The 23,713-nt window shown below is 38.2% G+C and overlaps 1 pseudogene; it reads right to left on the bottom strand.

Annotated features, from left to right (window-relative positions):
• Positions 1 to 21,425: 21,425 nt before the first annotated feature.
• Positions 21,426 to 23,137, bottom strand: LOC140710356 (ATP-binding cassette sub-family B member 10, mitochondrial pseudogene; annotated as a pseudogene).
• Positions 23,138 to 23,713: the final 576 nt, after the last annotated feature.

Genomic DNA, 23,713 nt, shown 5'->3' with positions numbered 1-23,713 from the left:
AAACATAGGGTCTAATAAATTACTTCTGATCTTGAAATTTTGAGAGAATAAGGAAAAGAATATCACAGATGGCAGAAATCTCAGTATTAAAATTTGTCAAGAAGATTTGGTGATATCAAAAAGAGAAGATTTTATAAAATTATCCTGAAATTATTTCAGCGTTGTTGATGATTTAAATTCATATTTGTTCATAGTATGTTACACAGATATTCTCCTCAAAACAAATTGGTAGTAATAAGTATTACATACAATTTGACAACCTTTATCTTTATTTTAACTTTTTAAATAAAGCACAGATTGCATTGCAGCTCTAGCATAACACTGAAGATACATAACTTACTATTAAGGTTGCAATATTTTATTGTAAAAAGTCAATTTATATCAAGAACGTATTTTATAATTTTTGCTTTGTAGATAAGAGTAATGGAGATATTAAACCAGTGCATATGACTTGCAAAGCTGTTTCCTCTTTGGTATAGATATTTCACACAAGAACACATCTGCTCTGTACCTGATGATCAATGACCTTTTGTTTTTTTTTCCTCTTTTAGACAAATACATCAGTTAAAAATGCAATTCAGTTTAGAAAAAAAACTGTTTTCATGTATAGTGCTCAATCTTAAGACATAGTAGCATATCAAAAGCTAATAATCAGATTTTAATAATTAAATTCCATCTTAATAGAAATTTGTATTTAAAATGCTTTAGGGGAAAAAGAGTAAGAGAGACTACGTTTTAAAATATGTCAAGTAGCACCTATACCAGCTTGCCTTTGGAAATTACACTACTATGAAGATAGTTACATGAAATATCTCTACTAATTATGCCATAATATTTTGTCATATATTCACTTTTCTAAATCTCTGAAAAGCCTAAAAGCAACTTCTGGAAGCTCAAAAATTATAATAAAATGTGATTTCTGCTGAATTATACACAAAAGGCTGACATTATGGCCAGGCAGTCAAACCAGACTGACATGACAAGGGAGCTATAAATAAACAACACTCTCTCAAAGTATTTAGAATAGGCCACATTGATTTCATCATAATGCAGAAATTTCTAGAACAATATCTTCATTTCAGCTTTTGTTTCTCAGAAGCTCAAATTAAAAATATATGCTTTATTCACAATCAAGGTTTTATTAGGAATATAAAGTATAGATATTGACAACATAAATCCAAAATAATTTATGTAAGACACTAATATTTTTGTTCCATCTCCCAATTGATGAAGCATATATCAAGTATATATCAGTATACTTTTCTATGACAGATTAAAAATAAGGCAAAGTGACACTGTACCTTTTCTCAATACAGTATTTTAATTTTAAAATTGTTATGAGTACTTCATATAGTTAGTTCAATGAATCAAATAATGACTTATGATTTTGAAAAAGAAATTCCAGCCACACGCTTTGTTCCTCACTTTCCACTTAACATCTTTAATACTTCCCCTTTCCTCAGAGCCTAAGGTAGGGTTATTATAATTTTTAAATTAAGTCAGTGGTCAAAGTTTACATTTTCATAACTATGTAAATACTGCTCACTGCTGAGCCGTATAGTCTATCACTTTTCTTTCTTCTGCAAATTTGTGTTTTGCTATTTCTTATTTTGAACTTTTTACAATTTACATCATTCTTGTGAGATATATAATCATTATTTTTTCTAAATATTTAAAAAAACTTCCAAATCTATCAATATCATCAAAATGATCATTAAATACAAAGCTAAACTTTGTTACTTTCCCTGGTTACCTCTCTGGGAGGTAACATCATCCTGAGACCCTGGTTGGTTATTTTTCAGTGATGAGTTCCCAAGTTCTTTCTCTTCTTTTAGTTCTCTCTCTCTCTCTCTCTCTCTCTCTCTCTGTATATACATAGTCTCTAGTCAGTTCCCAAGAAATGATAATTTTTAAAAAATTTGATGCTTTTTATCTTTAACATGTCTTTATCTTATTCCATCTTTAGTAGATAAATGGGTATAGATTTCTAATTTAAGATCATTTTCTTCAGGGTTTTTGAAGTTATTTCTCTACTGAGTGGACATATGAAAATCCCTGGAAACCAAATCCTCACATACTTTCCTTTTGGGATATGTTTAGTATTTCTTATAACTGTTTTTTCTTAGTTTTATTAAAAATCTTAGGACTATTAAGTGTGTAAAGGACCTTTTGAATGTATCCTCAAAGATCTACATTTTTATAAATGTTCATGTGAATTTACCTTATACTCCCATTGCATTTGTGGAATTTCAAAATATTACAATAGTTTTATTTTTCTAATTATATATATAATTATATATATATATATAAAGTGTATCTATATCTATATCTATATATACACTTTTTTTTTTTAATGGAGGCTCGCTCTGTCACCCAGGCTGGAATGCAGTGGCGCGATCTCGGCTCACTGCAATCTCCACCTCCCAAGTTCATGCCATTCTCCTGCCTCAGCCTCTCGAGTAGCTGAGACCACAGGCGCCCACCACCATGCCTGGCTAATTTTTTTTTTTTTTTATTTTTTAGTAGAGACTGGGTTTCACCATGTTAGCCAGGATGGTGTCCATCTCCTGATCTCGTGATCCACCCACCTAGGCCTCCCAAAGTGCTGGGATTATAGGCATGAGCCACTGCACCCAGCCATATTTTTGTTTTATGTAAGTATTGGTTTCATTCAACTCTTTTGGAGAAATCTCTGAGTATACAGTTGACCCATGAACAACACGGGTCTGCTTATACACAGATTTGTTTTCAACAAAGGTTATACCGAGTGTGCTGGCCTCTCCTTCTTCCCCTTCCATCTTCTCCACCTCTTACTCCTCTGCCACCCCTAACACAGCAAGACCAATCCGTCCTCTTCCTCCTCGTCCTCAGCCTACTCAACATGAAGACAAAAAGGAAGATCTTTATGATGATCCACTTTATGAAAAGTAAATACAGTTTTCTCTTCCTTATGACTTTTAAATAATATATTCTTTTCTCTAGCTTAGTTTATTGGAAGAATACTATATATAATACATATGACAAAATGTGTTAATCAGCTTTATAATATTGGTAAGGCTTCTCAACAGTAGGCTATCAGTATTTAAGCTCTGGGGAAGCCAAAAGCTATACCTTATTTATTACATATTGAACCACTGTATCAAAACATCACATGCCCCTCGTAAGTACATATAATTATCAGCCATAAGTATTAAAAATTTAAAAAATTAAGTTATACATGAATTATTGACTATGTTGGGGTTGGGGGCACCAATATAATTCAAGGGTGAACTAGATTACCTCTAGTGTTTGTTTTCGTGTTTGCTTTTGGAATTTTCTTCTACTTTACTGGTTATTACCAGCTTTCTTTTTTCTGTCTCTTTTGATACCTATCTTTCACATGATAGCTTTCCTCAGATTTCTGGTGATCTTTGGCTTTGTTTATATTTAAGAAAGGAGACCGTAATAGATAATGACATACCCTTTCTGAGACAAGAACTTGTAGATTGACAGCTTTACTTACGGAGCCACATTCCCTTCTGGGGATTACCATGTCACTTTCTGGAGAACTGTTCTTTGGTGCCCTCTAGATTATCTGGGGAATATTCACCTAATCCTATGGCCACGTTGGGTGACTGTTCTTTTGTTTGTATTTTGTTTTGTTTTTTTGAGTCGGAGTCTTGCTCTGTCACGCAGGCTGGAGTAAAGTGGCGCTATCTCGGCTCACTGCAAGCTCCACCTCCCAGGTTCATGCCATTCTCCTGCCACTGCCTCCTGAGTAGCTGGGACTACAGGCACCTGCCACCACGGCCGGCTAATTTTTTTTTTTTTTTTTTTTTTTTTTTTTGGTATTTTTAGTAGAGACGGGGTTTCGCCGTGTTAGCCAGGATGGTCTCGATCTCCTGACCTCATGATCTGCCTGCCTCAGCCTCCCAAAGTGCTGGGATTACAGGTGTGCGCCACCTGGCCTGGCCATTTGTGTTTTTTAATGACTGGCTGCAGGTCAATGGTTAGCAAGGCAAAGAAAGGGGCCTGGACAGCAATGTTCAATCTATAGACATTAAATCACTCTACCAAGTGGTACCTTTACTTACACCCTCCATTTTGGTATTTCCATGTCCAGAGACTTTACTGTTCAATGTTTTCCCATAGACACAAGATTCCTCCTCTGTTTCAGAAAGGGGCAGAAGGAAGACAAGGAAAGTATTTGATTACTCAAGGCTGAGGAGGAAACCTGGATTTAATGACTCCATGTACTGACTTTGAACAGTTTCTATTGCTTGCGGGTTTCTAAGGCAACTGGTCCCAGTTCAGAGACTTCCTGGGGCCTTCTAGTTGAGCATACAGGTTACTTCTATTAAAGTTCTCCTTGTTGCGGCCGGGTGTCCTGGCTCAGGTCTGTAATCCCAGCACTTTGGGAGGCCAAAGTGGGCAGATCACAAGGTCAGGAGATGGAGACTATCCTGGCTAACACGGTGAAATCCTGTCTCTACTAAAAATACAGAAAAAAAAAAAAATTAGCTGGGCGTGGTGGCGGGCACCTGTAGTCCCAGCTACTCAGGAGGCTGAGGCAGGAGAATGGTGTGAACCCGGGAGGTGGAGCTTGCAGTGAGGTGAGATCGCGCCACTGCACTCCAGGCTGGGTGACAGAGTGAGACTCCGTCTTAAAAAATAAATGTTGCAGCCAGGAGCAGTGGCTCACGCCTGTAATCTCAGCACTTTGGGAGACTGAGGTGGGTAGATCACCTGAGGTCAAGAGTTCGAGATCAGCCTGGCCAGCATAGTGAAACCCCATCTCTACTAAAAATACAAAACAATCAGCTGGGCATGGTGGCCGGTGCCTGTAATCCCAGCTACTGGAGAGGCTTGGGCAGGAGATTCACTTGAACTCGGGAGGCAGAGGTGGCAGTGAACCGAGATCATGCCACCGCACTCCAGCCTGGCCAAGAAGAGTGAAATTCCTCCTCCTCAAAAAAAAAAAAAAAAAGTTCTGCTTGTTGCTCGGTCGCTACTCTGAGTGTCTCATCTGCTCTGTTCCCATTGTCTTTTGCAGTTTATTTCTTGGTCGACTATGTGCCATTTTTGTGTGTGGTTTTTTTTCATGTATTTATTTATTTATTTTTTGACGGAGTCTCGCTCTGTCCCCCAGGCTCGAGTGCAGTGGCGCGATCTCGGCTGGGACTACAGGTGCTCGCCACCACGCCAGCTAATTTTTGTTTGGTTGTTTTTTGGTATTTTTAGTGGAGACGGGGTTTCACCGTGTTAGCTAGGATGGTCTCGATCTTCTGACTTCGTGATATGCGCACCTCGGCCTCCCGAAGTACTGGGATTACACTCGTGAGCCACCGCGCCCGACCAGAAACTAGACGCCCAAAGTGCTGGGATTACAGGCGTGAGTCCCTGTGCCCTGCCTTTTGTGTGGTTTTCAGGAGTTAAAAGAAGAGAAACTATGTCTGACTAGTCTGCCATAATTACTCAAAAGTTGTAATATTAAAATTGTAGATGTATAACTAATTGAGCAAATTATAGAGAAGAATCTGAAAATTTTAACATGGAGAAAGGATATATATCCAGACACACAATTGTTCTTCTCTTATATAGTCCCTCGAAAATTGTGTCAAAGTTTAAATAAAAATGAACCGGAATGTATTAGTGTGTTTTCACACTGCTATAAACTACCTGAGACTTGGTAATTGATAAAGAAAAGAGGTTTAATTGACTCAGTTCTGCATGGCTGGGGAGGCCTCCGGAAACTTCTAATCATGGTGGAAGGCAAAGGGGAAGCAAGGCACGTCTTACACTGTGGCAGGGGAGAGAGTGAGGAAGGGGGGAAGTGCCACCTTCTTAAGCCATCAGATCTTGTGAGAATTCACTCATTTTCCCACCAACAGCAAAGGGGAAATCCACCCCCATGTTCTGTTTTGCTCATTTATTTGAGCAAATGAGAATCCCAAGAACATGGCTGTTTTTTTTTTTTTTTTTTTGGCTCATTTCTGTTTTGCTCATTTATTTCTTCTTACGTTCTTGGAATGAGAATTCACGCATAAGTTTCACGCAAAACGCTTCTTAGAGGTAAGGCCAGGCTGAAAACGAAATACCCTTTACAAAACGTTTTGTTGACTTAAGAAGGTTTTATTGTTGTTGTTGTTTGTTTTTTGTTCCTTAACATTTTGATCTTGTATGAACTGCAAGTGTGCTATTATCCAAGCTGGCTTTTGTTAAATATAAAAAAGCTAGTTTCTGGTCAGGTGCGGTGGTTCATGACTGTAATCCCAGCACTTTGGGAGGCCGAGGTGGGCATATCATGAGGTCAGGAGATGGAGACCGTCCTGGCTAACAGGGTGAAACCCTGTGTCTACAAAAAATACAAAAAAAAAAAAAAAAAAATAGCTGGCGTGGTGGCGGCGCCTGTAGTCCAGCTACTCGGGAGGCTGAGGCAGGAGAATGGCGTGAACCCAGGAGGCGGAGCTTGTAGTGAGCCGAGATCGTGCCACTGCACTCCAGCCTGGGCGACAGAGCAAGACTCTGTCTCAAAAAAAAAAAAAAATCTAGTTTCTTAGAAACTTATCCTTTTTCCCCAATTTGTACCACTACCCAGAGTCATAATTATACTAAATGAAGCATCCAAAGTTTATGAAAAAAAAATCAGTAAGGTTTCTTTTCCTTTTCTTTTTTTTTTTTTTTTTTTTTTGAGAGGGAGTCTTGTTTGTATTTTTAGTAGAGACGGGGTTTCACTGTGTTAGCCAGGATGGTCTCGATCTCCTGATCTCCTGATCTACCCACCTTGGCCTCCCAAAGTGTTGGTTGGGATTAGAGGTGTGAGCCACTGCGCCCAGCAGGTTTCATCTTTTTATATCATATGCTGATCACTTGAAACATCTTTCTATGATAAGAAATCTAACCCAACTGTACAACTAGTTTTGTTGCAAACAAATGGTAAGTAAAGCAAACTATAACAAATAGTATACAAAAGCAAAATTATTTCCCTAAATAGCTAGTTATAAATCGTGCTGCTGATACAAGACCCCTGAAGCTGTTTTAAGGATGAAGTTCTACTGTCCCTAATAAAAAAGCACAACTGTGAAAGAATAGTTGAACCCTGATGTTAACTCAAATTTATTTTATCTCCAGAATAGGGTGGGAATATTTTTGGCTAAAATTACTAGGGTGTAGCTAAATGATTATCGTTTCCATGTGTTAAACACCAGAAGAAGAAGCTTTTCAAGCTTACTAAGTCCAACTTTCATAAAACAGAATTGCTTCGAGGTCGGGTATAAACTCATTTGTGCCGTTAATCTTCATCATAAAATAAAACTGTCATTTTTCTTTTTAGCTTCAGCAACAGGTTCTAATTGTCACATTTCCTGTAAAATAAATCTCTTATGAACAAAGTAAAATATGAATGAAATAAAATTATATTCAGGATTATAGTCCTCATAAAAGTCTATAAATACCCCATAAAATATTTTTCAATAAGTTTAAAATAACTTCATTTTGTGTAAAGTATGAAAATATGTTCTGCAGCCCATTATCTGGTACATACTGATATTTGCAAAATTATTATGATTTATTTGTTGAATGAATACATGCTATTTTGCCATAAAAATGCTAAATATGATATATTTGAGAAATGGTTTTAAACTATTAATTAGCAATGCTATTAATATTTGAAATTCTTGAAGTCCTATGATAATAATTGGGAAACACTTAAAATAAAATATTCTTAAATCAGGGAATATTCTCCAACTGGAATCAAATCATGAAAGAAAACAAGGGAGGATTGAGGGAAAAAACACAAACACACACCCCACAGAAAAACAAAGGTGGACACAAGAAGACATTCCTGACAAACTTTAAGGATGGAAAAATAAATAAATAAACAAATAAATACATAAAACAGTGAAAGAAGTAGAAGAAATTGGCCGGGCACGGTGGCTCACACCTGTAATCTCAGCACTTTGGGAGGCCACAGCGGGTGGATCACGAGGTCAGGAGATCCAGACCATCCTGGTTAACATGGTGAAACCCTGTCTCTACTAAAAATACAAAAAAAAAAAAAAAAAAAAAAAAAATTAGTCGGGCATGTTGGTGGGCACCTGTAGTCCCAGCTTCTCACCTGGGGGACAGAGTGAGACTCCATCTCAAAAAAAAAAAGAAATAGAAGGAATTGTTTTGTGTCTGTGTGAACTGGCTTCATTTCTTAGTTTTCCTCTAACATTCTTGATACTTTTGAATTATCATTTTCGTCTTTGACCATCTGTTGTCTCTGCTTCAGTGTTTTTTCTTAATTTACTGTAATTAAACTTCTCTAATTTCTATTGTCTCAGTTTATGGGCATCTCTGTATTTAATCAACAATTTCAAATGCATCAAATAAGTAGTCCAATCACTCAACTGTAAAAAAATTTTAAGGTATTTTTATAACCAGTTATTTAGTGTTATTTTTGCCTCCCATCTTCCCATTCTAATCTGGTGGATTCAGTGATGACAACAGTCCTGTCTTGTGCTCTGAGGGCTTTTATCACCTTGTGACACAGTGGCACATGATGCCTGGAGATTATGGAATTGATCAGAGATGCCACAGGAAGATAATTACTTTGCTGCAAAGGAAGTGCTGCTACACTGCACAGGTTAGTCTTGGGAAAACAGAAAGAGATAAGAAGGTTCCCACCAGCAAAAGGTCAAGAATCCAACTCATTCGCACTCAACACTCAAATATCATGCAATGCATAAAAACGTCTCGGCTTAACCGCTGCTACAGTTAGATTATAACTGGATAATACTGACAGTGAAAGTCTATTCTATTGTCCAAGATTATAACTTAAATGCATACTGTCATTGTTTCTCTAGGAAGTTTAAGGAGCTAAGTCTTATTTTCAAGAATATAATTGTCCTTGAGTGGTGCCAAGAAATGCAGAGGGAGCCTGAGAGCTGGATTCTAGTGATTTTTTTTTTTTTTTTTTTTTTTCAGATGGAGTCTCACTCTGTCACACAGGCTGGAGTGCAGTGGTGTGATCTCGGCTCACTGCAAGCTCCACCTCCTGGGTTCACGCCATTCTCCTGCCTCAGCCTCCCCAGTAGCTGGGACTGCAGGCGCTCGCCACCACACCCAGCTAATTTTTTGTATTTTTAGTAGAGACGGGGTTTCATCGTGTTAGCCAGGATGGTCTCCATCTCCTGACCTCATGATCCGCCTGTCTCAGTCTCCCAAAGTGCTGGGATTACAGGCTTGAGCCACTGCGCCCGGCCTCTAGTGATTTTTTACAATGAACAAAAGTTGCATTGTACATAGTGGAAAAAAATAGGAAAGATGTATGTATAATGCTGGCATGCACCCTGCCCAAGATGAATGAGGAGAAAAGGTTGGATTCTGGGGTATCATTTGTGGACATAACTTTAGGGCTTAAATAGCCTCCAGATCCCCACCAAATGCCTAAGCTAGTGAGAGCAAAGTTGAAGTCACGGGAGCTTAGGGAGAGGAAGTGGCCACGTGGGAGAGGGCGTTGGGTAAAAATAGGATCCTGTCTTGATAAATTGATTTTCACCCCTACAATTCCTAAGTCTACGTTGTTATTTATAGTAATGCCTCTTAGCATCAACACCATACACTGCACATAAGACAAAGCGATAAAAAGCTGCATCAAAGTAAAGCACATTTTCAGAAAAAGCTGTCTGATTGGCCAAAATAAGGGAAAAGTTCTAAGAAATTAGATAGATTTCTAAGAAATTGGATAGCATTCCACCTTTGGGTTATTTCTCAAATATATATGGAGCCAAGCAGTATGGAGCGAAGTTTATTAACTAGCAAGTCCTCTAAAACAGACATCAGGGACTTCAAGCTTTCGCCGTGAATGGAGTGACCACCCGTCTCCTGTTTGAACAGAAGGCCGCGTGTTTTCCATCCAGACAGGGTGAACCACAAAGGCCCTGAACTGAGCTACGTCCCTCCCCAAACAGAGGAAATGCGAGTGTTTCTCTCTGGGGAAATACACAACCTCCACCCCTCACAAAAAAGGCTTATGAACAGTGACATTAAAGATTCTGCAACAGAAATGTCAACATATGAACAATCAAAACCTCATGTAAACATATAAACAGAGATTTTGATCAGATTTTACTGTCTCTCTCTCTTTTTTTTTTTTTTTTTTGAGACGGAGTCTCGCTCTGTCGCCCAGGCTGGAGTGCAGTGGCACCATCTCGGCTCACTGCAAGCTCCGCCTCCCGGGTTCACGCCCTTCTCCTGCCTCAGCCTCCTGAGTAGCTGGGACTACAGGCGCCGCCACCATGTCCAGCTAATTTTTTTTTTTTTTTTTTTTTTTGGTATTTTTAGTAAAGACAGGGTTTCACCGTGTTAGCCAGGATGGTCTCGATCTCCTGACCGCGTGATCCACCCACCTCGGCCTCCCAAAGTGCTAAGATTACAGGAATGAGCCACCGTGCCCAGCCTTTACTATAAGTTTTCTAGAAACAAACTCTCCCATTCTTTGCTGATTGTCTAGAAACACCTTTATTTTCCTTTCACCTTGGAGAGATGTTTTAATATCACATGAGCTTTCAGATTAGGTGTTATTTTCTTTCACACTTTGAAGATGTTAAACCATTGCATTCTGATTTCAATTTTGTTTTACTATTGAGAAGTTGATTAGTTTTATTACTGCTTTTTTTTTTTCTTTGTGAAAGGAGAGGCTTATTTCTGGCTGCTTCTATTATTTTCTCTTTGATTTTGATTTCACCAGCTTTACCGAGATTCACCATTGATGTGGTTGTCTTTGTATTTATTCTGCCTGAGAGTCATCGAGATTTTCTTTCTGTCGTTTGATGTTTTTTTTTTCTAATAAGTTTTAGGAAATTCTAGTCAAATGACTGGATGGTAAAGGAGTGGCATAATCAATTGCTAGAGATTATTTTGGTTTTAAAGTAAATGAAAAGTGTGAAAATATTAGTAAATTATTAAAGTAAAAATTAAAATATCTGGGTTCCACATCCAGTTTGTCATCAAGTAGTTATATGGGGGTGAATATTTAAGCTTTTTGTATTACCTTGCTTGATTTCTAAAATCAAACATTGATTGCATGATTGTTAGTCTTTCTGCCAGTTCTAATGTTTTATAATTTTTTTCTTGTAAATTAATAATGAAGGGGTATAAGTTCTCTTGAAAAGTTGGCATCATACTAACTTTAAAAAATATGCTTCAGGAAATGCTATCATAAGAGATAATGGAATTCATTTGTCTATTTTTGTCTCAGCATTTTTTCAGTAGAAAGAATTTGTGATAATTTAGTTTATATCATTATTAAAGATGGGGAAAGGATTATACTAACTCAAGTGACCTTCAGGTTCTCAGACCCTAAGAACCCAATACAGTACAATGTTTTGTGCTTGACTTTTTAAAATATTGCACCACATTTTCAATAAATAAGCAGTGAAACTGCCTGTGGCCCCGGAGAAAGATTACCATCTCTTATTAGAAAATCTTAGGTTCTTAATGACCATATTCTCGAGTGTGCTAGTGTGCAACCATTTGTCTGTTCTAGTTACAACATTTGGTCTAAAAGCACTGCATCAAAACGATAACGCTTCACATACTTCTGAATTATAACCCTAGTCTATAGTAATTGCCTATTTGTTTCCCACTCACTTGATTAGCTGTCCTTTAGCATTTTTCTCCTGTTGACTGCCTCACTAATCTGTCTGAATCTATAAACCCTAATCAAAATACCAAGCACTTTGAATGTTAAAAAAATACACAACATGGCCTGTTTCGCATGCTAAATCTATCTCCACTGGAAGCATTAGGTATGTGATCTAGATACATTATTCCAGAACTGAAAGTAAAGAGATTATACTGGCCTCTGGAAATGACCAACCACCAAGCTAAAGTTACAGTATTTCCAAACCATCATTCTTAAAATGAAGAAACCATAAATCACTTTTACATTCTTTAGTTCATCTAGAATCATGTGACTTCATGTTTGAGATTGACTTCTGACATAATCTAGTCCAAAATCTTTATCGTATAAATGAAGACCTAAGTGTGTAACTGACTTTCCCTAGACAGCACAATTAGTTGGTGATAGCACCAAGGATTAAAATTTAAGTAGTCTGATTACTAGTGTAATAATCTTGCTACTTCACAATGTTGCCAAAGTAACTTCCGTGAAGTAAATATCAGTTTCTCCTATTACTGTATTTTATTGACATCAAAGACTCCATCAGTTGTCAGATGTATTATTACTTCATGTACACTAAAGAACATTCCTGGCGAGGTTTGACGTGATGTCTTAATAATAATTCTACATAATTTAGTCATTTAAGATTCATGTGTTCTTGAATTTCTTTTGTCTCTTTCAAGACATCTAGCAATCTCTCCCCGCATTAGTTGCATTGTACCTGGATCAGTAACCTAGCATAGCTTCATCTGCTTGTGGGAATCCTGCTATCTTCGGTCTTCTAAAACACTTGGGTTTTGTTCCAAAAGAAAAAAAACAGAATGGAGTTCATTCTTTAGATGCTAAATATTTGTTTCAAAAATATCAAATGCATGCATCACCTCTGTGTTCTAGTAACTTTCTGCAAAGACAACATTTTTTTTTGTTTTCATGCTGAACCATAGTGTAACCTATTTTGAAGATATCTTCTACGACAGTTGAGCCCAGCACTTGTAGTATTAACCATGCACACCATCAACTGAAGTGACAATGTGCCGTGGCTGCTACTTGGCCAACAGCAATGTATCAAATACTAGATTTAACCAGGTGTCCGAGTTGTGACTTAGAACTGATGAAATAAGGCCAGGCGCGGTGGCTCAAGCCTGTAATCCCAGCACTTTGGGAGGCCGAGACGGGCGGATCACGAGGTCAGGAGATCAAGACCACCCTGGCTAACACGGTGAAACCCCGTCTCTACTAAAAAATACAAAAAACTAGCCGGGCGCGGTGGCGGCGCCTGTAGTCCCAGCTACTCGGGAGGCTGAGGCAGGAGAATGGCGGGAACCCGGGAGGCGGAGCTTGCATTGAGCTGAGATCCGGCCACTGCACTCCAGCCTGGGCGACAGAGCGAGACTCCGTCTCAAAAAAAAAAAAAAAAAAAAAGAACTGATGAAATACCATTTCAACCGTCTCATCCATCATTTTATGTAGTTAAAGTTACATCGTTGTCCATAACATGAATATCTTCTTCTCTTCAAGAGTAAAAGGCATAAATAATGGCATCTCAAACTTTTGAAGAATAAAGATCGTGAATAACCCCCTAAAGAAGGTCAGTTTTTTTTTTTTTTTTTTTTTTTGAGACGGAGTCTCACTCTGTCGCCCAGGCTGGAGTGCAGTGACGCGATCTCTACAAGCTCTGCCTCCCGGGTTCACGCCATTCTCCTGCCTCAGCCTCCTGAATAGCTGCGACTACAGGTGCCCGCCACCACTCCCGGCTATTTTTTTTTGTATTTTTAGTAGACACGGGGTTTCACTGTGTTAACCAGGATGGTCTCGATCTCCTGACCTCATGATCCGCCGGCCTCGGCCTCCCAAAGTGCTGGGATTGCAGGCCTGAGCCACCGTGTCCAGCCCAAGGTCAGTTCTTTACCCTTGGCATTCACTAAAGTCCAGAGATGATGACGTTCAGTATGTACTTAATGATAGGCAAGATGAAAGACTAGAAAGAGAGAGAACGCGTAACCTCCCGTGTGTGTGTCTGTGTGTCGCTCTCCCTAAACTCTTCCCATTTATTCCAGGAAAAGTGTCCTGAATTCTTCAACTTACATACACTTCTCATACTCCAACCCTGAGGTCAGAACAGGAGCGAGCATCTTTTCCCGTGAAGCCAACTCCACAGTTTCACAGTTAATTGATTTAATGATGCCACCTGACCAGGGCTTGTCCAATCATTGTACCTAATTCTTTAGCTACAATGACTGGTCTAGCTTTGAGCATATGACCTAATCCAATCCAATTTGAAACTCCCCCAGGGTTTTACAAAATGAAGCTAAAAGCTGGAATTTTTTTCCTTTCTCTTTAGATAGGTATGAGGATATAAGCACTGATAATGTCTGAAATCATGCTTTTAACCTTGCCAAAAAACAGTCTGAGATAATTTGTTCAGAACATAACAGAAAATGAGAGGTAGAATCTCAACTGTTCTAATTTTCTCTTCCCTCTGATTGAGGCATTCTGTAGTTTATGTGAGCCAAATAACTCCCTGTGTTGCTTAAGTACATTCAAGTTGAATGTCTTGCATTTACCACCAAAAGTGCTCTGGCTAATACAGTTATTGAAAAAAAAATGTGCTTATCAAATGTTTATGATTAAGGGTAATATAGCGATAATTACTTTGTGTGACAGCAAATGACAATCACATCAAGTAAGAGCACAATAGGATTCACAGATGTGAATAAAACACTCACTGAGGTTGATTCTTTTTCCTCTTAATTTTATTCTGTTTTCTTTCTCATCTGCAAATAATGGATCCTAATATATAGTCCACAGTGAAGGTATTAACCAAGCGTGTTTTAGGAGGAAGAGCCTATGGCACGCATCACATACCTTCTGAACATTGTCATGTCCTGAGCATCGCTCTGGAGTCAGAGATACGCATTATTTGCATCCCAAATACACAGGATGGACTCTGCAAATTCAGGCAAGGTGCTTAAACTCTCTGATCATCAGCTTTTGTTTTGTTTTATTTGTAAAATGAGGATAATAATCAGTACTTCAAAGGTTGTTATGACAGTAAATTGCCATAAAGAAGTCATGGTACTTAAATGCACTCCATAAACTATAATAATTTCCGTTATTCTTCCTCCTTTCTTTCCTTTCATTCATATAACAAAGATGTATTAAGTTACTGTTGAGTTTCTGCTATTGGCCAGTCACTGAGTTCTCCATGGTACTAAACACCGGAGATTCAAAAAGAATGTTATTTCTCTTCCTCTTAAAATGTATATAGTTGGATAAGAGGTAATAAATAAGTAAAAATATAATAGTACATAACTACGTGTGCAATAAAAAGCTGTGTAGATTATAATGGGAACAGAGAAAGGAGTGGTTAATCTTCCTGGCCAATAAAAGCCTCTTGAAAGAGAATGTAGGGTATATGTAATTTAATTACGGAAGTATCAGAAAGGATGCAGGATTTCTGGGGCAGAGTTGAATGAGCGTAGCCACTTAGATCCTGCCTAAAGAGTGGCAACAGTTCCTTAGAACACCAATAGCAGTGGATATAACTTTCGGATTAATTTGTTTACAATGATAGTAAAATGGTATAAAGTTTACATTTCAGAATTTAAATATAATCATTCTTAAGAGGTATTTTATCATTTTAATCAAATCTGGAGTTAGTTAATTCTCTCTTATCTATTATCCAATACAGATTTCTCTGTTATCTATTATCCAATATAGGAAGCTGCTCTGGGGATTCTTCTTTACTGTTAGTTACATGTACACAATAAAGTGAATACTGTTATTGTTTCGCAGTACTGGAGATATTGAGTTCAGAATTTGCACTGTTTTGTGATATAAATGCAAATATGCTAGTTGATTCCATTTTGAGTTATGAACCAGTAAACTGTTCTTGTTTTTATTCGAAAAAGAAAATATTTTATTTCAGTGTAGAATTTTGTAGGCAGAAATTTAGTTAATAATATTCTTGAAACTTCTACCTCTACATAATATGCAATATGTTTTTCTTTTTTATTTTCATTTATTTGAGACAGAGTGTCACTCTGTTGCCCAGGCTGGAGTGCAGTGGCGCCATCTCAGCTCACTGCAACCTCCACCTCCCAGGTTCAAGCGATTCTCCTGCCTCAGTCTCCAGAGTAGCTGGGATTACTGGCGCCCACCAACATGCCTACCTAATTTTTGTATTTTTAGTAGAGATGGCGTTTCACCATGTTGGCCAGGTTGGTCTCGAACTCCTGACCTTGTGATCCTCCCGTCTCAGTCTCTCAAAGTGCTGGGATTACAGGCATGAGCCACCGCACCTGGCTGACTATTGGTGAAATTTTAATGGGGGCTTGAGAATTAGATGCAAGAATATGTTAATAATTTTCTGGTTTTGTTTGTTGTATTGTGCATGTATTGCATGTGTGTGGGGGGGAGGCACACATATTACTGTAATAGATTTGTAATATATAGAATTATATATCTGTATATACACATATAGACACACAATTGTGTTTGTAGAAAATATATATGAAAGGAGAGTTTTTCAACTTTGGCACTATCGCTTTTCACATTGGGCCATTTAATTCTTTGTTGTGGGCATTTCCTGTGAATTGTAGGATGTTTAGCGACTTGCTTTGCCTTTAATAACTAAATGACGGTAGCACCCTCCTCACACCATTCCCCAGACTAACAACTAAAAATATCTTGAGATATTATCAGATGTTTCGTGGAGGGCAAAACTCTCCCTGGTTGAGAATCACTCTACTACAGTATTTGGAGATGACAGAGCATCGGGTTCATTTCTATATGTTGTTCAAATATCTTTCAAAGTTGAATGTAAAATTAAGACATTTTCAGAAAAATTAAATGGGCTAATTTGTCACCAGCAAATCCATACTACAAAACATGCTAACGGTAGTTTTTTGGCCTGAAGGGAAATAACATCAAATCTAAACTCCAAATTAGAAGAAATTAAAAGCATAGAAATGATAAGTATATGAGTAACAGGAAATACTTTATCTGTCAATTTCATTGAAGGGAAACTGAGTATTTAAGTTGAAAAAGATATCACTTTATTGTGGGGTTTATGATGTGCACAGAAAAATTTATACTAAAAAAATCACAAAAGACAAGAGGGGGATAAAGGAAATGTTATGGTCATCAGTTTTTGTTGTTGTTGTTGTTGTTTTTAATAGACTTTCTTTTTTAGGGCAGTTGTAAGTTCACAGCAAAATTGAAAGAAACCTACAAAGATTTCTCAGACATCATTGTGTTCACACATGCACAGCCTGACCCTTTGTGGTCATTCTCCTGTGGAGTGTCACATTACTTACTGCCGATGAACCTGCATTGGCATATCCTTATCACCTAGGTCCATAGTTTACACTAGGGTTCACTTTTGCTGTCATACGTTCTATGAGTTTGGGTAAATGCATATACCAGTATCGTATCATGCAGAATACTTTTCTGCCCTAAAAGTCCTCGGTGCCAATGAATAGGATAGGTGGAGCACAGATCACGTTTTAGTAAAATGTTGCCTTGTTTTGATTTGACAAAGTAGCCATCGCTATCCATCACTGGAGAGAATGTAAACATAGAAAAAGGATTTTTCACGTTGTATATGAAGTTGTTTTTTACATTATATATGAAGTTGTAAAAAATTACCTGTAAGTAAAATGTAGATTAGTTAAGCATAAGTTGATGATGATTATCATACAATTAACTCAATACAAAAGCAATGCAACTAACTCATCTATGCAATTTAAAATGAATACTTAAAATGCAATTAAGCAAAAATAAGAGAAGAGAAACAAACAGATTGTACAGTTTTTAAAACTGGCAACACCTTTCATTTAACATATTGATGAACTAAATCATCCAAGTAAAGGCAGAGATCGTCATATTAGACATCTAATGTCTACCAGAAACATACATTAAACATAAAGACACAGATAGGTGAAAAGTCAACCTATAGGAAAAGATAAACCATATACACAGCAAGTATTAGGAAGCTTGTGCGGCTGTATTAGCAAAATGCAATGTAGACTGGAAAAGAGGGTGCATTATAAGAGAAAATGGGGGCATTTCATAATTATGAAATAACCAATTCATCAGAGGACAATAATATTCCAAAAGGGACATCCACTTAATAATAAAGCCTCATAATTCATGAAGGAAAGTAAGCAGAACTGAAGGGAGAAATGGATAAATGACAATAATAATTAAAGATGTTAACATCCCTCTGTTCATCACTGATAGAACAGTGAGACAAACCAATCATACGGCTATAGAATATTTCAACTTCATTATAAATCACCTTGATCTTATTGACATTTATAAAAACTACACTTAAAATGCTGAATATACATTGTTTTCTTATGTATTGAAAGCATCGCCAACATAGGCCAAATGCTGAATCAAAGAGTAAGTTTAAATGAATTTATGTTTTAGATTTTATAGAATATATTCTCTGATCACAATAAAATTTAATTTGAAATCAATGACGAGATACACAGGAAATCCCCAAATAGTTGTAAATAACATGAAAAACTAACTAACTCATAGTTCACAAAAGAAATCAAAAGATAATTTAGAAAAAATATAATCAAGGAAAACAGTATATTGAATAAACATCTGCACCTAGATGTTTATTTCAGCAGTATTCATAATAGCCAAGATATGGAATCAACCTAAGAGTCCAACAACAGATGAATGGTTAAAGAAAATGTGGTATATCGGGCGGGCACGGTGGCTCACACCTGCAATCCCAGCACTCTGGAAGGCCAAGGTGGGCAGATCACTGGAGGTCGGGAGTTCAAGACTAGCCTGGCCAACATGGCAAAACTCCATTTCTACTAAAAATATAAACATTAGCTGGGCATGGTGGCACATCCCCAGCTACTTGGGAGTCTGAGGTGGAAGAATCACTTGAATCCGGGAGGCAGAGGTTACAGTGAACCAAGATCATGCCATTGCACTCCAGACCAAGACTCCATCTCAAAGCAAGAAAGAAAGAAAGGAAGAAAAGAAAAGAAAAGAAAAGTTATACATACATACATACACAATGAAGTACTATTCGGCCATAAAAGAGAAGGAAATCTTGTCCTGCACAGCAACATGCATGGAAATGGAGGATATAATGTAAGTGAAATGAGTCAAGAAAAGAAAGGTAAACATTACAGCTTCTCACTCATTATGGAAGCTAAAATATTTTGATCTTATAGAAGTTAAAAGTAAAACAGAGGATGCTAGAGGCTGGGAAGTGTAAGAGGAAGGAAGGGATAGGAAGAGATTTGTTAAAATATTCAAAATTAAAGCTAGATAGGAATAATAAGTTCTAATGCTCTATACCACTATGGTGTGACAATAGTAACAATAATATATAGTTTTGAATAGTTAGCAAAGGATATTGAATGTTCCCAAAACAAAGAAATGATGTTTGCAATGATGGATATGCTAATTACTATCATCTCATCAGGGTAATTAAATATATACACTGTGTGTATTGAAACATCACTATGTACACATAAATATGCACAATTATGATGTGTCAATTAAAAATAAAATTATAACACACCTACATATTTGTGGTGCAGAGTTAAATTGAGAGAGTAATTTATTACTTTAACTTCTTGTATTGGAAAAATACGTAGGTTTAAAAGTCAATTAAAAAAACAAATTGAAGCATAATTTGAAAAAAATAAAATAATAGAGGTAATGAAAGAAATGAAATTGGAAGTAAATAGTAAATTCACAAAGTGAAACAAATGTTACTTTGAAAAGATCAATAAAGTTGTTACATACTAGTAAGACCAAGAAAAAAGGACTGATGAAAGAAGAAATATCATTACAGAGCCTCTGTATTTAAATCATCATTATTATGAACAATTCCATACTCACGAATTTGGCAGTTTAAAGTTCTTAAAAGAGACAAATTAGCAAAGCTTATTTAAGAATAAATTGATAATGTGATTTTTTTCTGTATCTATGTGTATCCTTATATTCTAGGTTTTCTAATTTATTGGCCTATGGTTGCTCATAGTAGCCTTTAATGATCCTTAGAATTTCAACAAAGAAATTAAGAAGAAATTGAAAAATGTATTGAAGCCAATGAAAATGGCAACGCAGCATACCAAAACCTATGGGATACAGCAAAAAGCAGTAGTAAGAGAGAAATTTATACTTACAATTTCCAAGATCAAAAAAAGTGAAAAACCTCAAATAAACAACCTGATGATACATCTTTTTTTAAGTTCACTATAAATTTTAATCTATGATATAAATATTACCTAAAGATATAATTGAACATCATGTATCAGAAAATAAAACATAACAATCCAATGCAATTTTGTAAATACCTCCATGACACAAGGATTATTTTCCTCAGATTCAACCTTGTAATTGTGTTTTGTTTTCTGAAAATCACACTTTATAAAGAACACAAGTAGAGCTTGTTAAAATGATTGTCACAGATGTTCTGTTTACTATTTCAGAAAACACCACATTCATTCATTCCTATAAATTTTATTCACTAATTATGAAGAATAAAATAAAATATTCCATGCTTGTCATGAAACAGCGGTTTCTTCTTCTAGTCTAATCAGGGAACTAATAAATGCTTAGTTCATGGCAAAACTTCCATTTGATTTCCATTGACTTAATTACTTCTTAGGGTCTAGCCTCATCAATGGAGAAAAAGCACTTTTTTCTTCAGGCAACAGCATATTAACAGCACTGAATAAAAAATAAGGCAAATTCAATGGTTGTCAGCATTGCTTTAGTAATTTCGAGACTATAAATAAAACTATAACCATAAACAAAAAAGTTTACTAATATCTTCTTTTCAGGAGAGTGATACATTCTGAAGGTTTCTTGTTATTCTATTGAATAGCAAGGACTTCCAAACTTAAATGTCTTAAGGCTGAAAATTAGTTATGTTCCTCAGATTTTAGCCTTATTAATGAAATTCCAAAAGTATTATAGATTCAATTTGTCTTGAAATTATAAACTTCTAACAGATATTTTTCAAAATACATGCCTTCAAACAACTTAAATGAGAAAATAATTCATTCTTAATAATACCTGACAGTTCGTCCCTTGCTTCCCAGATGTCAAACGTGAATTCAAAAAATAGGTCTTCCTGTTCACAAAATAGGTTTTCCTGTTCAAGAAATAAAGTTTCTGCCCTTTTAAAAACTTGTTAGGATTTCATGTGCCAAAATGTTGAAAACTGCACATATTCAAACGTAGTTCCCATAGGAACACATACTCCTCACCTCTCACACCTTTGAAGACACAGGCGACAGGCAATATAAATGTTCCCTTCTTTCCAGCTGATGTTAAATGGTTCAGTTTGCTTCATGGGATTATCGGATACAGGGTTAAATTTTCATTTTCCATTACTCTATCTAGTAAAATTGAACTTAAATTAGGTAGAATACTATCAGAAGAATTACACAGTGATTGGTAAACTGCCCTAAATAATCAGGCTTTTTATTTATAATTCCCTTTTTAATGTTGTCATTTGACAATTGCTTCAATCTTCAGGCCAAAGAAAATGAGGTGCCAGGCTATATTAATTAAAATATTCCACAATAAAAGAAAATGCAAACCCTGAAAATAACTTCGGTGCTATAGACATTTAAAAAGTTACAATTGTTAAAACTCTGAATAAAAAGATCTTGAGAACAGGTACATTTCAAAACAATATTTTACACACTGGAAAAAAGTATTTTTCAAATAACATGATATATGGTTTACATATTTCAGTCTCTTAGTGTTTTTTTTTTTTTTTTTTTTTTTTTCCTGCAACACTGTTTTGCATTAAAGTCTCTCATATGGTTTACTAGATGGGTTCCTGACTCACTGTCCCAGTCTTGGATCTCAGCCACACTGGGTTTAGCTGACAGATGTCATGACCATCAAGACTGATAGTTCCAGAAGCAGGGTCCTACAACCTCAGCAGGAGCGAAAGCACTGTTGATTTGCCAGAACCACTTGGGCCAACCAGTGCCGTGACAGATCCTGACGGAATGGAAAGGCTGAAATCCAGAAATACGGGCACCTCTGGGCGAGCCGGATAGGCAAAATGCACGTTCTTAAACTCCAAAGCACCCTGGAAGCTTTTCTCATTGAAGGTGAGCCCTTTGTTAAAAGGCAGCTTGGGCTTTCTCTCCAGGAGCTCCCAGAGGCGCCCCCTGGCACCCAGTCCTTTCAATCAGCTCTGAGTAGAAAGAGCTCAGACTTTCGATGCTTGCTTATTCCACCCCAGAAAGCATACATTAACCCAGAAAGCGTACATTAGAAAGGAAGAGGGTCCACCCACGGTCATGTGGGCACTGCCCATCAGCAGCCCTCCTTTGTACAGGACAGAAAGTACAATCAGGTTTCCGCAGAGCCTAGTTGCTCCAAAGAAGCCAGCCAGAGTAATGCCTCTTTCCTTGCTAACTGCATCACATGGTCCACTTTGCTGGCATGTATCTCTTATTTCAGTCGTTTCTTTCCCAAAACCTCAAACAGTTCTTACACTGCCAATACATTCCTCAGCTAGCTGAGTGGCTTGTGCCAGGGAATCCTGGGTGACTTTGGTCAGTTTCCGTAGCTATCGTCCATAAATTACAGCCATGATTGACACTGGAGGCACCGCTCCAAACAAAGGTGGGCAGATTAGGTGAGACAAAAACCATCATACTGATGCCTACAGAAGCCTGGGCCCCGGCCCTGAGCCCATCTGAGAGGTTTTCAGTCACTGAGCGCCCCACGAGCGCAGTGTCTCCTGAGAGGCGGTTAATCAATTCTCCTGTGCGAGTCTTGTCAAAGAAAGCAACCCTGCCTCCGAAGGGAGAAGAATGAAGTTCTCAGCCTGGAGTTTGCAAGCGGTAGACACGAATGGCATTGGCGGCAGCACCACACAGAAACACGCCACTGAGCCCAAGGCAGAGGCGGGTCAGGTTGTCGCTGCAGTCCACAGTGGGGCTGGTAGAGATGACATCCATGACCTGAGCCGGGAAGAAGGGGGAAGACATGGAGCTAACACGACATCCTGAGAAATCCAACCGCAGCTGCCAGCCTCGGGCGCTCAGGTTACACCAGCTCCAGGAGCTTCGTGGCCTCAGACTCAGGCCGCCGCGTCTCGTCCCCGGGAGGCGCCTCCAGCCGGTGCCCCAAGTCCTCTTTTCCCGCCCAGGCAGCGGCGGTGGGACCTGGGAACCCCGCGCGGGGGCGCCAAGGAGCGCCCGGCCCGGCTCCAGAGCCCTGCACCTGCAGCTGCCCGCCCGAGCCCACAGCCCCAGGAGCCGCGCCGCCCCGCGAGCCGCCCTACCCCGCCCCAACAGCAGCTCCTCCAGCGGCGCGCGGCTCCAACCCCCGGAGCAGCGCCGTCCCCGCGCCCTATAGCGGCTCTGGCCTCAGGCCAGTGAACTGCCACAGGGACCCGGGGCGCGGTGGCCCAGCCCATGCGCAGGATAACGGCAGGAGCCGCCTGGGCTCGGCGGGACCGTGGGGCCGTCACATCTTAAAGAACTAGAAAAGCAAGAATAAACCAGACCCAAAATAAGTATACAAGAAAGGAAAGAGTAAAGGTAAGAGCAGAAATTAATGAAATTGAAATGAAAAAAAAAATCAACAAAATGTAAACTTCATTTTTTAAAAAAGATAAACCAAACCACTAACCTTTAGCCCCCCACCCACACACACACAGAAAAAGAAAAAAAAAAAAAAACTAAATAAAATCAGAGATGAAAAAGGGGACATTATCATTGATTCTGTAGAAATTCTTTTTTTTTTTTTTTTTTTTTTGAGACGGAGTCTCGCTGTATCGCCCAGGCTGGAGTGCAGTGGCCGGATCTCAGCTCACTGCAAGCTCCGCCTCCCGGGTTTTTACGCCATTCTCCTGCCTCAGCCTCCCGAGTAGCCGGGACTGCAGGCGCCGCCACCTCGCCCGGCTAGTTTTTTTTTTTGTATTTTTTAGTGGAGACGGGGTTTCACCGTGTTAGCCAGGATGGTCTCGAACTCCTGACCTCGTGATCCACTCGCCTTGACCTCCCAAAGTGCTGGGATTACAGGTGTGAGACACCATGCCTG

This window comes from Chlorocebus sabaeus, chromosome 26, assembly GCF_047675955.1.
Source record: "Chlorocebus sabaeus isolate Y175 chromosome 26, mChlSab1.0.hap1, whole genome shotgun sequence".
Lineage (NCBI taxonomy): Eukaryota > Metazoa > Chordata > Mammalia > Primates > Cercopithecidae > Chlorocebus > Chlorocebus sabaeus.
The sequence above is the reverse complement of the archived record's forward strand: the minus strand, read 5'-3'. Positions and strand labels throughout refer to the sequence as shown.